Raw genomic sequence first — 20,607 nt, forward strand, 5'->3', positions numbered from 1 at the left:
TACTTTGTTGCGTTCTGGAGAGAACTGAAATGGAATAATGCAGAGTACAGTAGATTAAAGTTGCGTTCAGTTGCTCTGTCTTTATGTGCCTAAATCACACCTCCCAAAATAAGCTTTCTTACTTACTGGAGTCCTGAAATAGTAATACATTTAACAGTTAACAGTAGGGTCGCCACCTTTTCAAATGACGAAAGTGGGACATTTTTGGTGCAAACGTCAGATTTTGCAGGGTGAAACATACCCACGGCCAGTACAAAGGACAGAACTTCACTTTTTTGCCCAAATAAAAGCTTATTCTTGTAGCATTTAATTGCTTATTATGTTTCTTATAACATTTAGGTGTTTCAGATACAGAATAACTGATGTTAAGTTGTCTATCTCGCCTTCATTCTTGCTGGATGGGTTCGGAGCCGACCTCGGCTCCGACTCGGCCACACTAAAAGCTCGAGAGTTGGTTCCACCGGCTCGAGGCTCCCCTTATATCCCACAATGCTAGGCGAGAGTTACCTCTGATCTCGTTTGCCGCTACAGCTTCGAGGTTGGTTGCTTCTACCGGTTCCTGGTGAGTGTTAGCTTTTTCTTCTAAAAGTTACTCCTTTTACCCCTTTTTAAGTTAAATTCTTCTTAGATTAGTGTAGATTATAGAACTTTATCCCCGACCCTATATTTTTCCCGTTTCTTTCGAAAAGAACCTTTGGTTCTTCCCTTGGGCCTTAGGCCTTCTCTTCCCTAAGGGAGTGTTTGTGTAGTTTACTATAATTTTGTACTTAAATTCTAGTATTATTACAAAATTTATTATATTTTCTGACAGGGTATAACTGGGTGTTTGAGTGTGTGTTTGTGTACACCTGTCAGTTAGGCTATGTCTAAAGAAGCAAAGGTCTCGATTCAAGAAGTGTGATGCGTGCTGTCAGAAAATGTCTCTGACAGACGCTCACACTTCTTGTGTCTATTGTCTGGGGCCTTTGCACCTGCAGGACTCCTGTGCTGTTTGCCATGGCTTCAGCCCCAGGGTCCTGCAGGAAAGAAAAACAAGCTAATTCTGAGAGGCTTGTTGAAGCCAGAGGATTCCCTGTCTGTCTCAACAGGGAAGCCCTCTAAGGCATCGAGGTCTTCGGCTCCGGCTTCTGAGCCGAGACCTCAGGTTGTTCAACCTTTGCCTTTATCGGCTCCAGCTGGAGCCGATAAGACTCAGTCCACAGTTTCTGTGGCTTCCTCGGCTCCGGCCGGAGCCGAGGTTATCGAGGTACCCGTGTCGGCTCCGACAAGATCTTCGGAGCCGACAACCAGAAAGAGGTCTAGGTCACCTTCTCTTGGCTCCGTTCATTCGGCTCCAGGATCTCCCCTGCTGTCTGAACGGAGCCAAAGGTCTCATTCCTCTAGGTCATCGAGGCTCTCCGATCATGACCTTCAGAGGGTGGTGAGTCGACTGCTTAAGTCCGAGGCACTAGCCCAGATGCTTCAGAGCCCGACTCATCAGTCGGTGCCGGCCCCGGTCCATCGACTCTTTCCTCCTTCGACTCTTTTGAGTTCGGAGCCGGGTCGTGTCGGAACCGAGACTGTGGTCACTTCGGAGCCGAGACAATTGTCTTCGGCGCCCGCCGGCTCCGTTTTCTTCCTTGGAGGAATCTCGGCGCCGGACTTCCCTCGTCGGCTCCGAGGGGGTGAGTGGCATCGGACCCTTGTCCGACCCCCCTCTCCCTCTCGGTGCTTCGGCGCTGGTGAGTTCGGCTCCGACATCGGCCTCGGAGCCATCACTGTCGGTGCCGAGGGGTCCTTAGCTCCTCGGAGCGGGGACCTCTGGCTCTGCCTGACAGGGGTGCATTCGAGGTCATGCGGAGTGTGTTAGAGCCTGGCTCTACTCCACAGTCTGCTCCGTCAGCCCCTCCCTCTATGCTGCCTCAGGATAAGTCGACTCACTCCCTCATCCCGGACCGCAGAGAGCCAGCTCCTCAGGAGCCCCCTTTGGGGATTTCATCCTCTTCCGAGGCCTCTCCTGATTTGGCAGAAGAGCCTCCTCGGAAGAGGAAGTGCAAGAGGAAGCACATTGACTCACCTGAGTCTATCACGTCGGACACAGATCTGGATGATTCTGAGGGTTCCCCCGGTTCCCCTTCTGAAGATGTCTCATTTGCAGACATTCTGGAGATCCTGAAACAGAGGGGAAATTGGCCAGCCCTCAACCCTTCGGAGGACGAATCTGTGTATCTTGAGGCGTTTGGCTCTCGTCCTTCCACCTCCTGGGTGTCCCCCCCCTCCGACCCCCTCATGCAGGTGGTTGCTAAGAAGGCATGGACGGCTCCTGATTCAGTGGACCCCACTCCCAGGAGACCCTCCAAATTCATCACAGCTCCATCAGACAAGCAGTTTTTATCAAAAGGAGTTTCTGTGGATGCTATGGTGGTAGCTGCTGCCACAAAGAAGGAACTGGCTGATCCTTCAGTGCCTGTCCATCCACCTAACAAGGAATCTAGGTCCATGGATAGGTACGGGAAGCGGATGTTCTCCTCAGCGACATTTGCCATGCGTTCGCTGAATTACCTGTGCCATTTCACTCGTCTTCAAAGGGACTTGATCAAGGAAGCGAGTGAAATGTTAAAGGACCCTACAGCTGCGGGTTTCCAAGAGAAAATGAACACGCAGCTGGCTACCCTTAATTCCATATCCAACTCCTCCATGCGCCTCCTGTCTTATGCGGCCGATGGAGCGAGCAGAGCCGCAGGGACAGGGGTAGCCTTACGTAGGCACGCCTGGATGCGGCTATGCAACTTTGCGGAACCTTTCAAGACATCTTTCACGAACTCCCCTTTTGATGGATCATCTCTCTTTGGTCCTCAAGTGAAAGAAACCCTGACTAGGTGCGAGACTGATGGCAAGACCCTTTCTGCCGTTTGAGTCCGTTTTTCGACTCCTTCTAGGCCTTACCCCAAAGGCCAGAAGGGTGGGAAGATGTGGTTCCGTAAACAATCTCAAGGGACTTCGCCTGACGCACAGAGTCGTTTTCCTACCAAAGGCAGAGGTGGGAATAACAATGGTAGACGCCCTAGGGGCAGGGGGGGTCCGCAGAACCAGGGCAATCGGGAAGCCTTTCCTGACAAGCCTTTTCAGCATCCCTGAGGTGTTGCCCGACTGCCCATCTTCGGAGGCAGTCGGGGGAAGATTGTCACTGTACCCAGAAGCCTGGCTATCCCTGACTCAAGACAAATGGGTACAGTCCATCATTTCGAAGGCTATTCTATCCCCTTTCTTCGCTTTTCCAAATCAGTCAAAAATCCCTTCCAGATGTTCCACCCGCTCAAAGGGATATAGCAGCTTTGGAAATTTCAAAACTGCTTGCAAAAAGAGCAATTCAGTTAGTGCCAGCAGACCAACAAGGATCCGGAATCTACTCAAGGTTCTTTTTAGTTCCAAAGAAAACAGGGGACTGGAGACCGATTTTGGATCTCAGTGTCTTGAACAAATCAGTCAAGAAAACAAGATTTCGGATGGTCACGCTGCAATCCATTCTTCCCCTTTTGGGCAAAGGAAACTGGATGTGCTCTATAGACCTTCGGGATGCGTACTATCACATAAAAATGAACAGACTCTCCAGAAGATTCCTCCGCTTCAGGCTGGGAACCAGTCATTTTCAGTTCAGGGCCCTGCCCTTTGGTCTCACCACTGCCACACCGGTTTTTACCAAATGCATGGCAGTGGTAGCTTCTCACCTGAGACGACAAGGATTCCAGGCGTTTCCATATTTGGACGACTGGCTTCTCACAGCTCCCACCAAGCATCTCCTTTTGATGGCCAGAGATTATACTTTTCACGTTTGTCAAAAACTGGGTATTTCAATAAATTGCGAAAAGTCTGTTTTGTCGCCTTGTCGTACTATTACCTACATAGGCGCAAATTTAGATACTATAAACATGTCTGCAACGCTAACTAACCAAAGGATATCAGACATTCACAAATTGGTGTCACTTCTTCTCAACAACAACAGAGCCAAAGCCAGGTTAGTTCTAAAGGTGTTGGGAATCATGGCAGCGTCCATACCTCTCCTCCCATTGGCCAGATACCACATGCGGATCCTTCAGTGGATGCTTTTTTCTCAATGGTCATACCAGGAACTTCCAATGTCTCACACCATTATGATCACAAGCGTGCAAAAAGCATCTCATGTGGTGGATGTCTTCCCCCCAGCTCCTGTCCGGAAGACCATTTGTTCCACCTCCTCCGGTTGCTACTCTGACAACGGATGCCTCCCTGATCGGGTGGGGGGGGCATTATCAGGGCAGGACAGTCCAGGGCACATGGCAACCAAACGAATGCCACTTGCACATAAATGTTCTGGAGATGAGAGCAGTGCTTTTAGCGTTGCAAGCCCTTCAAGACTCTCTTCCCTTAGGAACAATTGCAATCCAGACAGACAACATGTCTGTAGTGTGGTACATCAGCAAACAAGGCGGAACCAGATCATACCCCCTGTGTCGAGAAGCACTCAGACTGTGGCAATGGGCGATTTCTTCTCAGCGTTTTCTGATAGCAACGCACATCCCCGGGAAGTCCAATCACATTGCGGACAAGTTGAGCAGAGCTATACTCATGCCTCACGAGTGGTCTCTGAAAGACTCTGTAGTGAGAGAGATATTTCTCAAGTGGGGTCAGCCTTGCTGCGATCTTTTTGCTACTCCCCAAAACAGCAAGTGCAGAGAATACTTCACTCTATTCCCTTTACCAGGCCAACCCAGCAGGGACGCTCTAGTCCAAGTTTGGCCCCGGGACTTCTGTATGCATTTCCTCCTTTCCTCTGATCTCTCAAGTAATACAGAAAGCTATCGCTCAGAAGGCCTCATTGATCCTCATTGCTCCTTACTGGCCTCGACAAGTGTGGTTCCCCTTTCTACATCGTTATCTCTTGAGCGACCGTGGAGTCTGGACCTAGTTCCAGATCTTTTGATCCACCAATCGGGTCAGTTTCATCGCTCCCTCCCCTCTCTGAACCTCACTGCTTGGTTCCTCCAGTGCCAACCGTAGCCAGGCTTCCTCATTTATCTCACTCTGTTAGAGATATATTGATAGCTTCCCATAAATCTTCCACTCGAAAGATTTATTTGAGTAAGTGGAAACGCTTCTCATATTGGGCACAAGGAAAGGACATAGATCCTTTCACCGCTTCCATCCAACTAGTCCTTGATTTTCTTGCTGAACTCTTCCATGCAGGTTCATCTCCATCTACTCTTAAGGTTCAGTTGGCAGCTATTTCTAATTTTCATGTGGGCATTTCTGAATCTGCCCTAATGTCCCACAAACTTTGCAAAGCCTTTTTGAAAGGAGTTTTTCTTCTCAGACCTCCTATAAGAAATCCTCCTTCTCCTTGGGACCTAAATTTAGTTCTTGCTTCCTTGATTCTTTCCCCTTTCGAACCTGCAGCTTCATGTTCCTTGAAATTATTATCATGGAAAACTCTCTTTCTGGTGGCTGTCACATCAGCTAGAAGAATTTCAGAACTTCAAGCACTCAGTTGTCGTTCTCCTTATCTTTTGTTCCATAAGGACAGAGTTTCCTTACGAACTAACCCGTCCTTTTTGCCTAAGGTGGTTTCAACATCAAATCTAAACCAAAGCATTGACCTCCCTGTCTTTTTCCCAGAGTATTCAAATAGGTCTGAACGAAAATTACACTGCCTGGATGTTCATCGTCAATTAAGGTACTACTTGGACAGGACGAAACAATTCAGAAAATCTGATCAGCTGTTTGTCTCCTATGCGGAAAGCAGAAAGGGACTTCCAGTTTCAAAGGTATCATTATCCAGATGGCTAACATCTCTGATTACCCTTGTTTATGAGATTAGACACCAAAACTGCCTAATAAACCTAAAGCCCATTCCACCAGAGCTTTGGCTACTTCTCTAGCCTTCCAAGACAGACTGCCTATTGACACCATTTGTGCAGCGGCTACTTGGGCTACTCCTCACACTTTTATTTCCCATTATAAGTTGGATTTAGCTTCTAGGCATAGAGCTAATTTTGGTTCCACTGTTCTCAGGAGTCTGTTCCGTTAGGCCACCCGGGACAAGGTGCTAGGGACTTGGTCCCATCCAGCAAGAATGAAGGCGAGATAGACAACTTAACATATAGAAGTTATGTTCTTACCATAACGTTCCATGTTAGTTGTCTTCTTCTCGCCTTCTTCTTGCGTCCCACCCTCCTTCCCTGGCCTGGACAGACCTAGAGGAGTTGTGATCGTGACCTCTCTTTCTACCACCTCTTTCTTAGTCATATGCTATTATGCATATTTCTTGTTTCAGGATGTAGGTCACCCTTCTTTCTTCCTGTTGTTAGAGGTGGATTCTGTTTTACAGTTATACTGTTTCTGTTATAAGCTGGGGTTAGCTTACAAACGAGATCTGAGGTAACTCTCGCCTAGCATTGTGTGATATAAGGGGAGCCTCGAGCTGGTGGAACCAACTCTCGAGCTTTTAGAGTGGCCGAGTCGGAGCCGAGGTCGGCTCCGAACCCATCCAGCAAGAAGAAGGCGAGAAGAAGACAACTAACATGGAACGTTATGGTAAGAACATAACTTCTATTTTTATGCAACTATTACATAAATTATAGGAAATATGTTTGTCCTAAAATCTCAGGACATTTGCCATTCTTTCAATTTTTTTGCAGGATACAACTGCCCAAAGAGGGACTGTCCATCGCAAAGTGGGACAGGTGGTAACCCTAGTTAACAGAGAAAACAGTCATTTGCAGTTTTGCCGTAGTATTTACGTTATCTTTTTGTATTAATACTGTAGTCTTTCCCTTAAATAAGACTGAAGATTGTAGGGTCCACAATCAGTTAATATTTTAGAGTTTTAAGAATGACTTTCTTTTTAGCTTATATTTTTCTTCATATTAGTCAGTGTTTCATGAAATTTAAATTAAATCTGGTTACTGACATGGTATTTCTCTTGTATATAATTACTTGGTTGCATTTGCTGACCAGGATAGTCTGACTTTATATGTTGCTCTTTATTCACCAGATGCCTTAGGAGATGAGCTTTAAAAGTGCAATTCAGCAATAACAAAATTTATATTAAGAAGAAATGTCATACGGATATGTGGTGTGATTGCTGTTATATAAATGGTATGGCTTGCGAAAGATCATAAAAACGTCATGCAAATATGCAAGAACGTAACAACCATAGTTTTACATAGAAACACTGGGCTAGAATCAAATGTGAAAAACATAAAACATTCCTGAAAAAAATATTGTATTTTTTAGTTTTTAACAAAATAATATGACAAGTGTTAGGAGTGGTACAGCATCAGAATCTTGGCAATGAGCAGTAGTCTACAAGTAAGGTCTCAAGAATTAAATCAGCAGCAACATGATCCAGCAGATATTGACCAAACCAACTGTGTATTTCTATACATTAAGTGTCTTCCCTGTTTGTATTGTTTAAACTTTTTTCAATGTTTTTTTGTTTTTCTTGAAAATGTTTACTTTTATTTTCCTCTCCTTTTTTAAAACGTACTTGTTTCCACTTTTAATTTGATGATTTTTTTTGAGTCTCTGGGGTTGTGTTCAGCTTATTCCTTTTTTGTCTAACATTATTAACATTCTGTACTTAACTGGAGCTGATGTCGTTCCATAAATGTAACAAACTGTAGAACTTTGGAGAACCTTTCCATTACTGCAGCTGCAGTCTGAAGAGTTGGCACTTTTTACTTTCTAACATAAAGCTAGCCCTTCGATTTCTATACGTGATAGTATAGTAAAGTCATTGGAGTCCACTGTGTTTGGAATTTGTGCTTCAGCAAGTCTTCCATTTTACAAGTATTAAGTGTGTCCTTGCTTATGTGTGAAGAGTCTAGTGAAAGTAGGAATAATAAAGTGATAAGTAGCTTATAAAGTGCATAAATAAAAACACTGCAGGAAATGGCAGACAAGATGTAAGTAGTGCTTTTATTCACCATGAAGGACTTCATAACGCTGATGAAACTACCCACACTTAAAGAATTTTATTCAGGTTTACTGACATTTAACACTTGGATCTGATGTTATCCATTTCATTATTCATCACTTCTGGGTGTTGGATCTGATGTCTGATCCAATCCGGCAACTTTACAGAGTAGATTCAAGGCTCGAGGTCCTCCCAATTCCATAATCCCTTTCTACTTTCAAACCCTCAGATCTCATTTGCTGCGTTTAGCTGTAGATGTGATTCCTGGCTCACAGCGTTTATTGCGGTGTTTTCTCAGATGTTAGTGCATCATTATCTATTTTTTGGGTAGTAAGTAGTTAATTTTTCTGTCTTCCTCCCCTGCCTGTCTTGGCTCTTGTTTGATATTAGGCTTTCTCTCCCTTTTGATGCTTAGCGCCTTTTTTCTGTACCATTCTCCCTCAATTTAGTTGTTTGGGGCTAGTGGGGTTTTGTTCAGGCTTTTTCCATTTGGGGTTGTCTGTGTGTTTGGTCCCGGCTACTGAGTACTGTCTGTAGGTAGTTTGGGACTTTGTACTTTGTTCTTCTTTCTGGTATATCTTGTGTGGTGTGTCTCTGTGTGCTTGCTGGTAGGGCATGTCAGACAAGCCTACCGGATTTGAGAGATGCTCTTCTTGTGTGTGTGTGTGGGGGGGGGGGGGGGGGTTGCCTAATTCTGACGCTCACAAGAAATGTGTTTGTCTGGTATCCAACCACCTCGAGGCTGACTGTTCAGTTTGCACGGCATTCAAACCTTGAGCATTGGCGGGGTCGTCCAGAATAAGCTTCTGCTCAAGGGGGGTCCGTTTATTTCGGGATCTTCTTGCAGCCATAAAGACCCTAAGAGGAAAGCCTCCCCTGGGGGCTTCTGCTCTGGCTGTACAGAAATGGCCTAGACACTGATCAGTCGTCCTGATCCAAAACAGTCTTCAGCACATTTGGATCCAAAGGCTCAACATCCGTCCTCCAGTGCGGAAGTTTCCTTGGATCAGAAATCCTTGGATCTTACCTCTATTCCCTCGGCGCTTTGGGTCCCCCAGATCTCTGAGAGAGGTTGTGCGCTTCATGGCTTGGATCCGACATGTTTGTCAGATCCAGAGCTAGCTATTTTGCACTCCCCAGTTAGATCCCCTGTGAATCCAAAGGCTTCGGATCATAGACGCAAAAGCCGTTCCCCAGATCAGGAATGCCACAAGAGTAGTCTGATCCCAGCTGGCTTCCCCTTTAAAATCCACTCACTCTTCAGCCTCTTCTAGATCCTGTAGGAGCATCTTACCCTTGGACATGGACAGGATGATGAGTTTCCTTAGGGCCCAGACAGAGATGGGTGTTTTGGTATCCCTAGCCTGCTCAGGGAGATCTTCAGCTCTGAAATTGGCTTCTCTTCTGTGCAGTTTCAGAATCCCATGTCCTGATTTTCCATAGGGAGGCATTGGGGGATCAGGGAATGTCTGTTTTCCCTGTTCCTTCAGGGTTCTTGGCAAGCTTGGTCCTTGTGGCTTCAGACCAGAGTGGTTCACATGTCAGAGAGGTCGGTGCTGGGTCCCTGGGGGAGGGGTTCGTTCTGGTCTGGGGGTTTTAGATCGATCCCTTCCTTTGACGACGTTGGCCTTCGATAGCTCGGGGCTGATTCTGTCCAAGGAGCTCAGGCCCGGGGTGGGCTCCACTCCCCCTTCCCTTATGCTTTCGGCCAGATGGCAGAATGGGTATTCTCACATCTGGAGCAGTGTCCCTCCCCCTCCTGGGAATTCCCAGCCTATTGATATTAGATGTCCTGAGCACATTAATCTTGTCCAGGGTCATCCCTGCTGTGGCAGCCTTCAGGCATGGAGAACCCCAGGGGTTCCCCCTCTTCAGATTCCTCTCCTTGAGCCCCTTACAGAAGAGCCATCTTGGAAGAAACTGTGCAAGAGGAGGCACTTGGACTGTCCTATGGAGTCCCTCCTGGAAGACATGGATTTTGATGAAGGGGACAGGTCCCCCAGATCTCGCTAGATGACGTCTCCTTCTGGGACATTCTGGAGATGTTCATAGTGTTTCACTGTTGCAGTCATTACAATTGGGTTATCCTGCTGGCAGGCTACTCGCAGTCAGGCTGAGTTCCAAAGTCCTGGTCTGGCGTCGGTTGCTGTCACCTCCTCCCCGACGTCAGTGCACCAGGGGTATGAAAGATTTAGCCAATGCCATTTTCTTCAGTCTTTCTTGCCATGCGGTGCCCGAAGCAAAAGCAGTTCGCAAGTGCCGGTTGACCGACTCCTGAGATTTTCAAGTTCGAATTTCAGATCCGAAGTCTTCATTAAAGCTAAGTACCCCGTTGGGAAAACTTTTTTCTTGCTCCAGACCGATGTCAGAAAAAGTTAATTGTATTTCTTGTGGGAAGCAAATACCACATAAGGATTTTCATTCTTACTGTATTCCTTGCCTAGTCCCTGACCACAACGTTGCTAGTTGTCTGTTTTGTGCTAGATTTAACCAACTCACTATTAAGCGTCGGTATGATTTTGAATTTCATTATTTTGGCAGAAGATTTAATTACATAATGCCATCAGAGCAGCTGACTACCGGAATTTATAAAATGCGCAAAGACAAAGAAAAGGACAGGCATCCGAGGTCCAAAACCAACGAGGCCTCAGCTAGGCCAGTCGCCGGTTCTCAGTGAGGTGCTTCCGCAGCCCCTGATGCCCGCTACCTCAGAGCCACAGGCCGCTTCCGACTCCCACGTGGAGCCGACTAGGCTTCTGGAAACTCAAAGTATTGGACCCTCGGACATGATTCCCTCAGATGGGTCCGGAGCCGCTGAGCAGGCTTCGGCTTCTGAGGGTGTTTTCAGACCTACACAGTTGTATGTGAAAACGACTTCAGCTTCAAAGGCAAAGACTAAAGCACCTCTAAAGACAAAGAAACGAGTACATTATTCTCCTGGACAAGCCTCCATGCCTAAAAAACAGATGCTTAAGATGGCCGAAGACCTAATTACTTCCCATCCCCCTCCTGGTAAGAGACCTAGGCAAGAGACAGAGTTTGAATCTTCAGGCCAGGTTTCCATTTCCTCTGATTCCTCTTCTGAACAGGAATACTCTCTTCCTCCCTATGAGGATTCTGATGCTGAAGAATCTATCCCTTCAGCCTCTCCTCCTGGGGATTATTCTTTTGGGGAGACCCTGCATACTGTGAGGGAGCATTTCCATTGGGAGAGCCAAGATTACTCAGAATCTAAGAAAAGGCTCAGAGATTTTCTTTTACTACCTCAGTACAGGCCCCTTGCTATTCCTCCTGTTTTAGACATTGTAGATGTATTTATAGAGTCCAGTCTGACTCCTGACTCTCTACCACCAGCTCCTGTTAAGCCAAACAGATACTATAGGGTTTCTGATTCACATAAATTTCTTTATAAAAGCCCTGCTGCTGACCCAGAAACTATATCTCAGGGTCCCAAAGGGGTCAAGGCGTCCACTGCGAAAAACCCTACCCCCTCTGATAGGGATTCAAGGGCCCTGGACAGATGGGAGAAAAAGATTTACACTTCTGCTGCCTTGGCTGTTAGGGCCTTAAATTGTCAGTTTCATATGCTTAAATATCAGCCATATTTTATGTCACTACTTAAACAGAAAATGTTGACAAATTCTGAATGTGCAGAAAACAAAGAAATGCAGGATTTATTGCATGCAGCTGAACAAGTGGGAAAGCATACTTTGCAATATAGTTTTGAGACTCTGGAGACCTCCTGCAGGGCCTCTGTTACGGGTTCTGTCATTAGGAGGCAAGCTTGTTTAAAGGAACAGAATCTGCCTGATCATGTTAAAGCAAAATTATTAGATGCTCCATTACAGCATGATACCTTGTTTGGTGTTAAAGCAGAAGAGGTGTTGAAGAAAATGGAGGACAAAGGTAAATCTATGCAAACCAGTCAAGAATGTTTTACAGGTACAACCTCCCAGATTTAGTAGGAACTGGCCTGCAAAGAATTGGTCCTTTCCAGTGTCAGACAGGCCACAAAGAGGCAGATACAGATGTCCCAGAGGCAGATCCCAGCCCCAGGGCTCATACAGGTCTAAACAGTGGGGTGCTTCAACCTCCAAAAGCGGAGAAGATGAATCACAGCCATACAGGAAACAGTCTCAATTACTTCCCCTGCCAGCACCAAGCACTTATCTTCTGGCAGCTCCTTTAGTGGAAAAACTAGCATTTTTTTTCCAAAATTGGCACATAATCACACAGGACAAATGGGTATTGAATATAGTGTCCCAGGGCTACAGGTTCCACTTTCACACCCTGTCAAAGGCAAACGAAATGCCAGACCTGCCACCCACTACTTGGGGCAGAGGCACAAAAACAAGTTTCAACCCTCATGGACACGAGAGCCATTCAACGAGTACCACAGCAAGAGCGACTAGGATTTCACTCAGGACTGTTCTTGGTGCTCAGAAAGGACAATGCCTGGAGACCAATACTGGACCTGTCTATTGTAAACACATTCCTGGATATTCCAAAATTCAAAATGTTGCCTCTGCAGCAGCTTCTGCCCATGCTGGGTAAGAAGGCATGGCTTGTGACTTTAGACCTAAAAGAAGCATACCTGCATGTCCCAATCAGACACTCATGCAGAAGATACCTCAGATTTTATAGCTGGCTCAATGCACTACCAATTCTCTGCACTGCCCTTTGGCTTATCTACTGCACCCAGGGTCTTCACAAAATGACTGGCACCAGTTATCGCATTTTGCAGACAAAGAGGAATACAAATATATCCATACTTGGATGACTGCCTTATTCAAGCAGAGAACAAGAACATTCTACTACAGCATCTGGCGTTTGTAAAAAGATTACTAACATGCCTAGGGTATCCAGTAAACGAAAAGAAATCAAAACTAGTACCCTCACAATAGATAATATTCCTGGGTGCAAGCTTAAATACAACTGCCCAGATGGCTTATCTCATGGCAGACAAAGACAACTGACTACTTATTTCAAAATATTGGCAACAAAAAAGTTATCTGCAAGAAAAAGTCTGCAGACATTGGGCTTCCTGGCATCCTGCATTCTGCTAATTCCATATGCAAGACTGCATATGACGAAACTACAATGGTATCTAAAAAGTGTTTGGACTCAACATTGTCACAACCTGGAAATAATAATTACCCTCATTCCCTGCCTGCAACAGGAGTTTCAATGGTGGGCAAAGGCCTGTCACCACAACAAGGGACAGCCAGGCAGACGTTGACAACAGATGCATCAGATTATGCCTGGGGGCACATATGGCAGGAAGATGTATTCAGGGCACATGGCCCGAAAGCCAAATGCATCTACATATCAATCAAAAAGAGATGCTAGCTGTTCAAAATGCCCTGACAGCCTTCAAGGATCTACTTCATCCAGGACAGCTATTGATAAAGACAGACAATACTACAGTCATGTGGTACATAAACAAGTAGGGAGGCACACATTCCTACCCCCTCTGCAGACTAGCCATGACTTTGTGGGTCACAGCGTTGACTTACCAAGTACATCTGCAAGCACAATACCTGCCAGAAAAGATAAATTCTCTGGCAGACGAACTAAGCAGAAACCTAATGGATTCTCACGAGTGGAAATTGGATCCACAAGTCTTCAGCATGATAACAAGGAACTGGGGATGCCCGGAGATAGACCTATTGCCTCCCCTCACAACTGCCAACTACAGAGATTCTGCACAAGGACTTATCACAAACCAGCATGGAAAGTGGATACTCTGTCTTTCAGCTGGAAAAACTTAACAGTATATGCATTTCCCCCACTGCCTCTCTCCCCAAGGTACTCCTAAAGGTCTGACAAGAGAAGCCAAAAATGATACAGATTGCCCCAGACTGGCCATGCCAGCACTGGTACCCAATCCTAAAGAACTTGTCTCCGTGCCCAGCCTGGACATTACCTCAAATTCCTCACTTATTGACCCAACAAAACAGATCCTGCACAGCCAACTCGGGACCTTAAGTCTGGCAGCATGGCGGATAATGTAACCATTCATAACACGCCCTTCTCTAAAGCAGTGATGGATGTTATTTTGGAGGCCAGGAGGCCTAGCACCAGAAAATCTTATGCAGGAAAATGGAAGAGATTCTGTGCTTGGAACCAGACACAAGGACTTGACACGATTCTACCAAATATTCCTCAGATTTTGCAATATTTAACTGAGATGCTGGACAAAGGCCTATCCTTTTCATCAATTAAGATTCATGCCTCTGCCATTTCAGCTCATTACAATACAGAACCGCGTATCTTTTCTCATCCATTACTAAGGCAGTACCTCCAAGGGGCCAAAAACATAAGACCTCCAAGGAGAGCACCAATACCTGCATGGGACCTAAATTATGTATTGGAAAAACTCACAGTGCCTCCTTTTGAGCCAGCCTCTATAGCTGATATAAAATTCTTATCCGGGAAAACAGCTCTGCTCCTGGCAATAACCTCTGCAAGACGAGTTTCAGAGTTATAGGCACTCATGACTGTGGAACCTTTTATCATTTTCCATCAGGACAGGGTTTCTCTGAGGACAAACCCCACATTTATGCCTAAGGTAGTGTCCAGTGTGGCCCTGAATCAAACAATTCATTTGCCTACCTTTTATCCAAACCCACAGAATAATGGTGAGAGACTTATGTATTCTCTGGACATTCACAGGCAGCTACGCTTCTACTTGGACAGAACCAAAGCTTTCAGAAAGACTAAACTTCTGGTGGCATATGCTGCAGGATCACAAGGAAAGGCCATCTCAAAGCAGACTATTTCAAAATGGATAGGCCACTGCATTCTTTTCTGCTATTTACAGCATGGCAAATCAGTGCCTAAGGGCATAAGGCCACATTCAACCAGAGCAGCAGCCACTTCAGCAGCCTTCCTCAGAGGAGTACCGACCAAAGACATCTTAGAGGCTGCAACTTGGAGTTCAGTGCACACTTTTACAAAGCACCATCACTTACCTCTCTACTCTAAATCCAGAGCAGACTTTGCCACTGCAGTTCTGCAGGGCCTCATAGCCTCTCCTAATCCTATTTAGCCCCAGCCGCCCAACCTTAGCTTTGGGATTCAACCCAATTGTAATGACCGCAACAGTGAAACACGATGAACCTAGTACAGTTGTGTACCTACCATACATGTAGATGTTTGAGTGTATTCACTGTTGCAGTCCAGGTTACCCACCATCCCCCTTTCCTTTGCTGGGTCTTACCTGTACTTCTCTATTCTATACAACCTATGTGGTGTATTTGCTTGTAGATGAAGGTAGAGCTTTACTTTGCTGCATGCATGTTTATTGGCATAAATTAGCCTACCCTTTTGGGGGCAACTGACAACTGGGGCAAGAAAAACTGAAGAAAATAGCGTCGGCTGCCTCTTTTATACCACTGGCACATTGACGTCAGGGAGGAGGTGACAGCAACAGACGCCGGACCAGGACTTTGGAACTCAGGCTGACTGCTGGTAGCCTACAAGCAGGATAACCCAATTGTAATGACTGCAACAGTGAATACACTCTAACATCTACATTTATGGTAGGTACACAACTGTACTTTGTTGAAGCAGAAAAGCGGTTGGTCTCCCTAGCCCCCATCCTTGGAGGAATCTGTGTTCCTGAAAGCGTTTGGATTGGGCCCATCTACTTCCTGAGTCCCCCCCCCCCCCACCCGGACAAACTCGTTGATCTTATCGCATGCAGGGCATGGAAAGAACCTGACACTGTGCAACCTGTTCCTAAGAAAGCAGATATGTTTCTGAGCTGGCCTAACAGAGCTCCAGTGTCCATCCCCCCAACCATGAATCTTAGGCAGTCGACAGACAGGGGAAGCACGTTTACGCTTTAGCCATGTTTGGCCTGAGAGCCCTAAATTATTTGCCCTTTTTATCCACCTCCAAAGAGATCTAGTTTCTGAGCTCAGCAAGTCTCTTTCAGAGTTGATGCTAGTAGATATCCTCAAGAAGATATCTGTCAAGCTCACCATGCTCTCCTCTATTGTCAGTTCCTGAATTAAGTTAATTTATAATGGGGTGGAAGATGCCTCTCAAGTGGCTGGTGCGCAAGTATTGCCATTAGGTGTCATGTCTGGATGTGGCTATGTGGATTTGCGAAGCCCTTCAAAGCGTCTTACTGATTCCCCATTTGATGGTTCCTTGCTGTTTGGACCTTCTGTCAAAGAAGCTTTGACTCGTATTGAGCAGGTTGGCAAGAACTCTAGTCAATTGTTGGGATCAAGTTTTCTACTCCCCAAAGGTCCTTTTCAAAAACCAGCAGGATAGTAAGAAACTCAGGTTCCCACAAGTCGCAGGGTTCCTTCCAAGATGCTCCAGAAGACTCCTGTTACAGAGGCAGGGGAAGGGGTTTAATGACGGACACTGTCTAGGGCCAGAGTGGGTCCTCAATATCAGGGCTCCAGGGAACCTTTCTCTGAGAAGCTTTTTCAGTGCCCCTGAGTTGTTGCTTGGCTGTCCTGCCCTGGAAGGCAGTCTGGGGTAATTTTTCATTGCACCCTTATGCCTGGCTGTCCATAACATATGATCAGTGGGTGCTCAAGATTGTATCCAGGAGTTGTAACATTCCTTTTTCCCAACCACCCCCACTTATTTATTGCATTTGTTAACCGGGTGGTGTCTGACTGGGCTAGGAGCCCATTTTCAGCGGAGCCCCAGGGAGAAAAGCTCCACAAGTTACAGTATAATCATACAGTATAAAATAACTGATACATTACAGAAAATACAGAATAGAGTTAGGAACTTCTAACACTGAACATGTAACTAAGTCAGGCTACAAGCAGTATGAAAAAGTGTACAATACAGTCAGTACAACTTAATTGCATTCAGAAGAAAACTTGCAAATAACATTGTGAGGAATCTGTACAGAAGTATCGTTAAATAACAGTGAACAAAAATGTATTTATAAGTTATTACAGCATATGGGGAAAAATATAGAAAGTAATAAATACAGCGTGGATGAAGTTATCCTGGAGAATGGCAGCAACAAAGCCAATGATTGGAAAGGTGGAGTTTTAAGAGTTTTTTTTTTTACTTCTTGATCATTAGGATTTTGTGTGATTTGCTGAGGGAGAGTGTTCCATAGTTTGGCAATTTTGTATGAAAAGAGGGAGTCGCCATGTTGGTTGTGTGTGGTTTCCAAGAAGGTTTCCCCAGACATGCTACCCAGTCAGAGAGGACTGGCCCAATAAGATGTTTTGGCACTTCTAGAAAAAGAGACATCCAGGAAGTCCCGACGGGACAAAGAGGATACGGAAATTATTGCCACTTATTTTTGGTGCCAAAAAAGACAGGGGACCTACATCTAATTTTGGACCTCAGCAAACTGAATGTGTCCATTAAGAAGTCAAAGTTCCAGATGGTCACTTTTCAGTCCATCTTGTCCCTACTGCAGAAGGATGTATAGATGTGCTCTGCAGACCTCCAGGACTATCACTTCAAGATAGACAGGAGCTCAAGCAGGCACCTGCACTTCTGGATCGGAGCCATTCATTTTTCAGTTCAGAGCTGTACCATTTGAACTCATCACAGCCCCCAGGGTGCTTACCAAATGCTTGACGGTTGTAGCGGCTCAACTGAGGTTTCAGACCTTTTTGTACCTAGACGATTGCCTCCTCACAGCTCCCATGAGGCACCAACTGGTTTCAGTCTCACAGTATCTCTTACACACTTTCGGAAGGCTGGGGATTACTATCAAATTGGTGAAGTTGATACTGTCTCCAGTACAGAGCCTGGAGTTCATTGGGACTCATCTCAGCACAGTCACATATTTCAGCATTGCCTCCATACAGTGGTTTTGAGCAGACAGCAGGTTAGGGCCATCTTGGAGGTTCCTTCTCCGCAGGCATACCTCATTCTGAGAGCACTGTGGTTCATGTCGGCAGCTATTCTCATTCCTCTAGTGAGATAACACATGTGGGTGCTTCAGTGGACGCAGGCGGTGCAGTGATCTGTTTTATCTCATCCAGTGTCTGTGCTTACTTCATTGACCCCTGTTTGCAAATGGCACCTGCAATGATGGCTTCAATCGGAGGATCTCCTTCAGGGCAGGTCGTTTTCTCTTCCCACAGCCACGGTGACCACAGACAATTCCCTGTTAGGGTGTGGGGGGGTCATTTTCAGTGCAGGATTGTCCAGGGCGTATGTTCTTCCACAGAGACCAAATTGCACATAAACGTCCTGGAGATGAGGGCAGTCCTTCTCTTGTTGCAAGCCTTTCAGGGACTGCCTTCCTCTGGGAACAGTAGCAATTCATACATACAACATGTCGAGGTGGTCTTGTATATCAACAGGCAAGGGGGAACATGATCATACCCGTTATGCAGAGAGGGCATGTGGGAATGGGTGATGTCTGCCAGTCCCTTTCTCTTCACAATCCACATACCCTAGTAGTCCATCGTCTTTGCAGACAAGTTCAGCAGCAGATCCATCTTCACTCCACACGAGTGATGCCTCAATCTGTCAGTGGCATCTCAGAGTTTCGCCCGTTGTGGCCAACCTTGCAATCTGTTTGCTTCGCCATTGAGCAACAAATGCAGCAGGTACTTTGCCCTGATTCCCCCTGGAGGACTGCTCTTGAACACGATCAGCCCCCAGGTCTCCTCCGTGCTTAACTTCCCTTCCTCTAATCCCCAAAGTACTTCAGAAAGCCTTCAGACTGTGGAGTTCAGTGATGCTCATTGCTCTCTTTTTGCCTCATCGGGTGAGGTTCCCCTTCCTCAGGTCTCATCTCAAGTATCCTCCCTGGATACTGGATCCCATTCTGGAGCTCATTTCTCACCTGTCAGAACCACCGCCCAATTTTTGGTCACTTCGCCTGACCACTTGGTTTCTCCATTTGCAGTCCTAGTAAAGCAATCTAGACTGGTTTCTCCTTCAGGAGAATTATTCTGGCCTCGCAGAAGCTTCCTACTCAAAAGGTCTACTGTAGTAAGTGGCAACGTTTTTCTTTTTGGGCAGCGTAACAAAATCTGGACTCTCTTTTAGCTCCTGTTCCAGATATCCTTCTCTTCTTGACATCCTTGTTTCAAAAAGGGGCAAGCTTTTTGACTATCAAGTTGCAGTTGGTAGCTATTTCTAATTTTCATACCGTTGCTGTACCCACCTTTTCCTCCGGGTTATGTGAAGGGCATCTTTCTTAGGCCTCCAGTCAAAGATCCTGTTCCTCCTTGAGATGACATTGATGCTGTAGTCTCTCACCCAAAGTCCATTTGAGCCTGCTCATTCATGTGATCTCAGGCATCTTTCATGGAAAACTGTTTTTCTGTTTGCTATTACCTTGGCCAAGAGGGTTTCTGAATTGCAGGCCTTATCTTCTGAACTGCCATATATTGCTTTTCATAAGGACAAGGTGACTTTACAAACTAATGTCTCCTTTATGCCTAAAGTTGCTACTGAAAGAAGTCTTATCCAGGACCTCCAGTTGCCCGTTTTCTTCCCTAATCACTCTAATAAGGCTGAATATCTCCTACATCGTCAGCTGAGATTCTGTTTGCATCGGACTAAACCCTGTAGAAAACCTGATCTGTTATTTATGGCCTTTTCCCTGAACAGGCTTGGCCAAGTGGTCTCAAAACTAATAATTTTTAAATTAATCTCTGGTTGTATTTCCCTGGTTTATTCTCTGAGGAAGCTGGAGTTGTCTCATCCTCCTAAGGCACATTCTCTTCATTCAGTGCTTGCTTCTTCGGCCTTCGCTGCCAGGATGTCCTTAGATGAGATTTGTGCCGAGGCCACTCTGTCCACTCCTCACACTTTTGTTGCTCATTATAAAATGGATATGATCTCTAGAGGCAGGGCTTCGTTTGGTTCCACAGTGCTTAGGCACATCCTTTCTTAAGGTCACCCAGGGTTCTTTGCAGCTGGGGATTCTGACCCAGACATGATGAGTAATGAAATGGATAATATCCAATCAGTAGTTATGTACTTACCATAGCTTGGTATCTGTGTTATTCTATATCATTATTCATCACCTTCCGCCCTCCTTCCCCTTCCATGTTTCTGGCGGTTCTGGAGAGGCTGGAGTTTAGGTCCTTGAGCTTCTTCTTCTTGTGGTTTATGCTATTGCTGCCTATGTCTAAATAGTCAGGTGCCCCGGTGGTTTTCTGTCCTTGGTCAGCAAACTTGATTTGAGGGTTTGAAGGTAGAAAGGGATTATGGGAGTGGGGGGAGCTCGAGCCTTGAATTTACTCTCTAAAGTTGCCAGATTGGATCCGACAGAAGATGAATAATGAAATAGAATAACACAGATACCAAGTTTTGTTAAGTACATAACTATTGTTTACATGCTATTTGTTTTATGTAGTTTATAACATGCCAAAAATGCATTGCAGTAAAACAGCAACTTAGCTTTGGTTCTAACACTCAGTATGGGGATTTATTCGAATGAATTTTAAATTTAGAATAATTGTTTTTGGAATATAATAGAAAAACTATAGCTTGTATTAATTCATACAGATGTATGTATAACATTATGAACAAAACATTGTTCCAACTGGAACAAACATATAGCCAAAAAAATTAAGTGATTGTGTACTGCCTCTCTGTGGAAAATAGTCTTCAGATGTTATTTTGCAAAAATTGTAAGCTCTTTCACGGACTGATAAGTGCACAGAGAAGCTTTAAATTATTAAATGTTGAAACTACCCACATTCATA

The 20,607-nt window shown here is 45.5% G+C and overlaps 1 protein-coding gene across 1 annotated transcript in view; it reads left to right on the forward strand.

Annotated features, from left to right (window-relative positions):
* LOC122817306 (serine/threonine-protein kinase SMG1-like) overlaps window positions 1-20,607 on the forward strand; it is a gene marked incomplete in the record, with an annotated part of 2,898,779 nt that overhangs the window by 2,041,166 nt on the left and 837,006 nt on the right.

This window comes from Protopterus annectens, chromosome 12.part0 (assembly GCF_019279795.1).
Source record: "Protopterus annectens isolate FY-2018-M chromosome 12.part0, PAN1.0, whole genome shotgun sequence".
Taxonomy (NCBI): Eukaryota; Metazoa; Chordata; order Ceratodontiformes; family Protopteridae; genus Protopterus; species Protopterus annectens.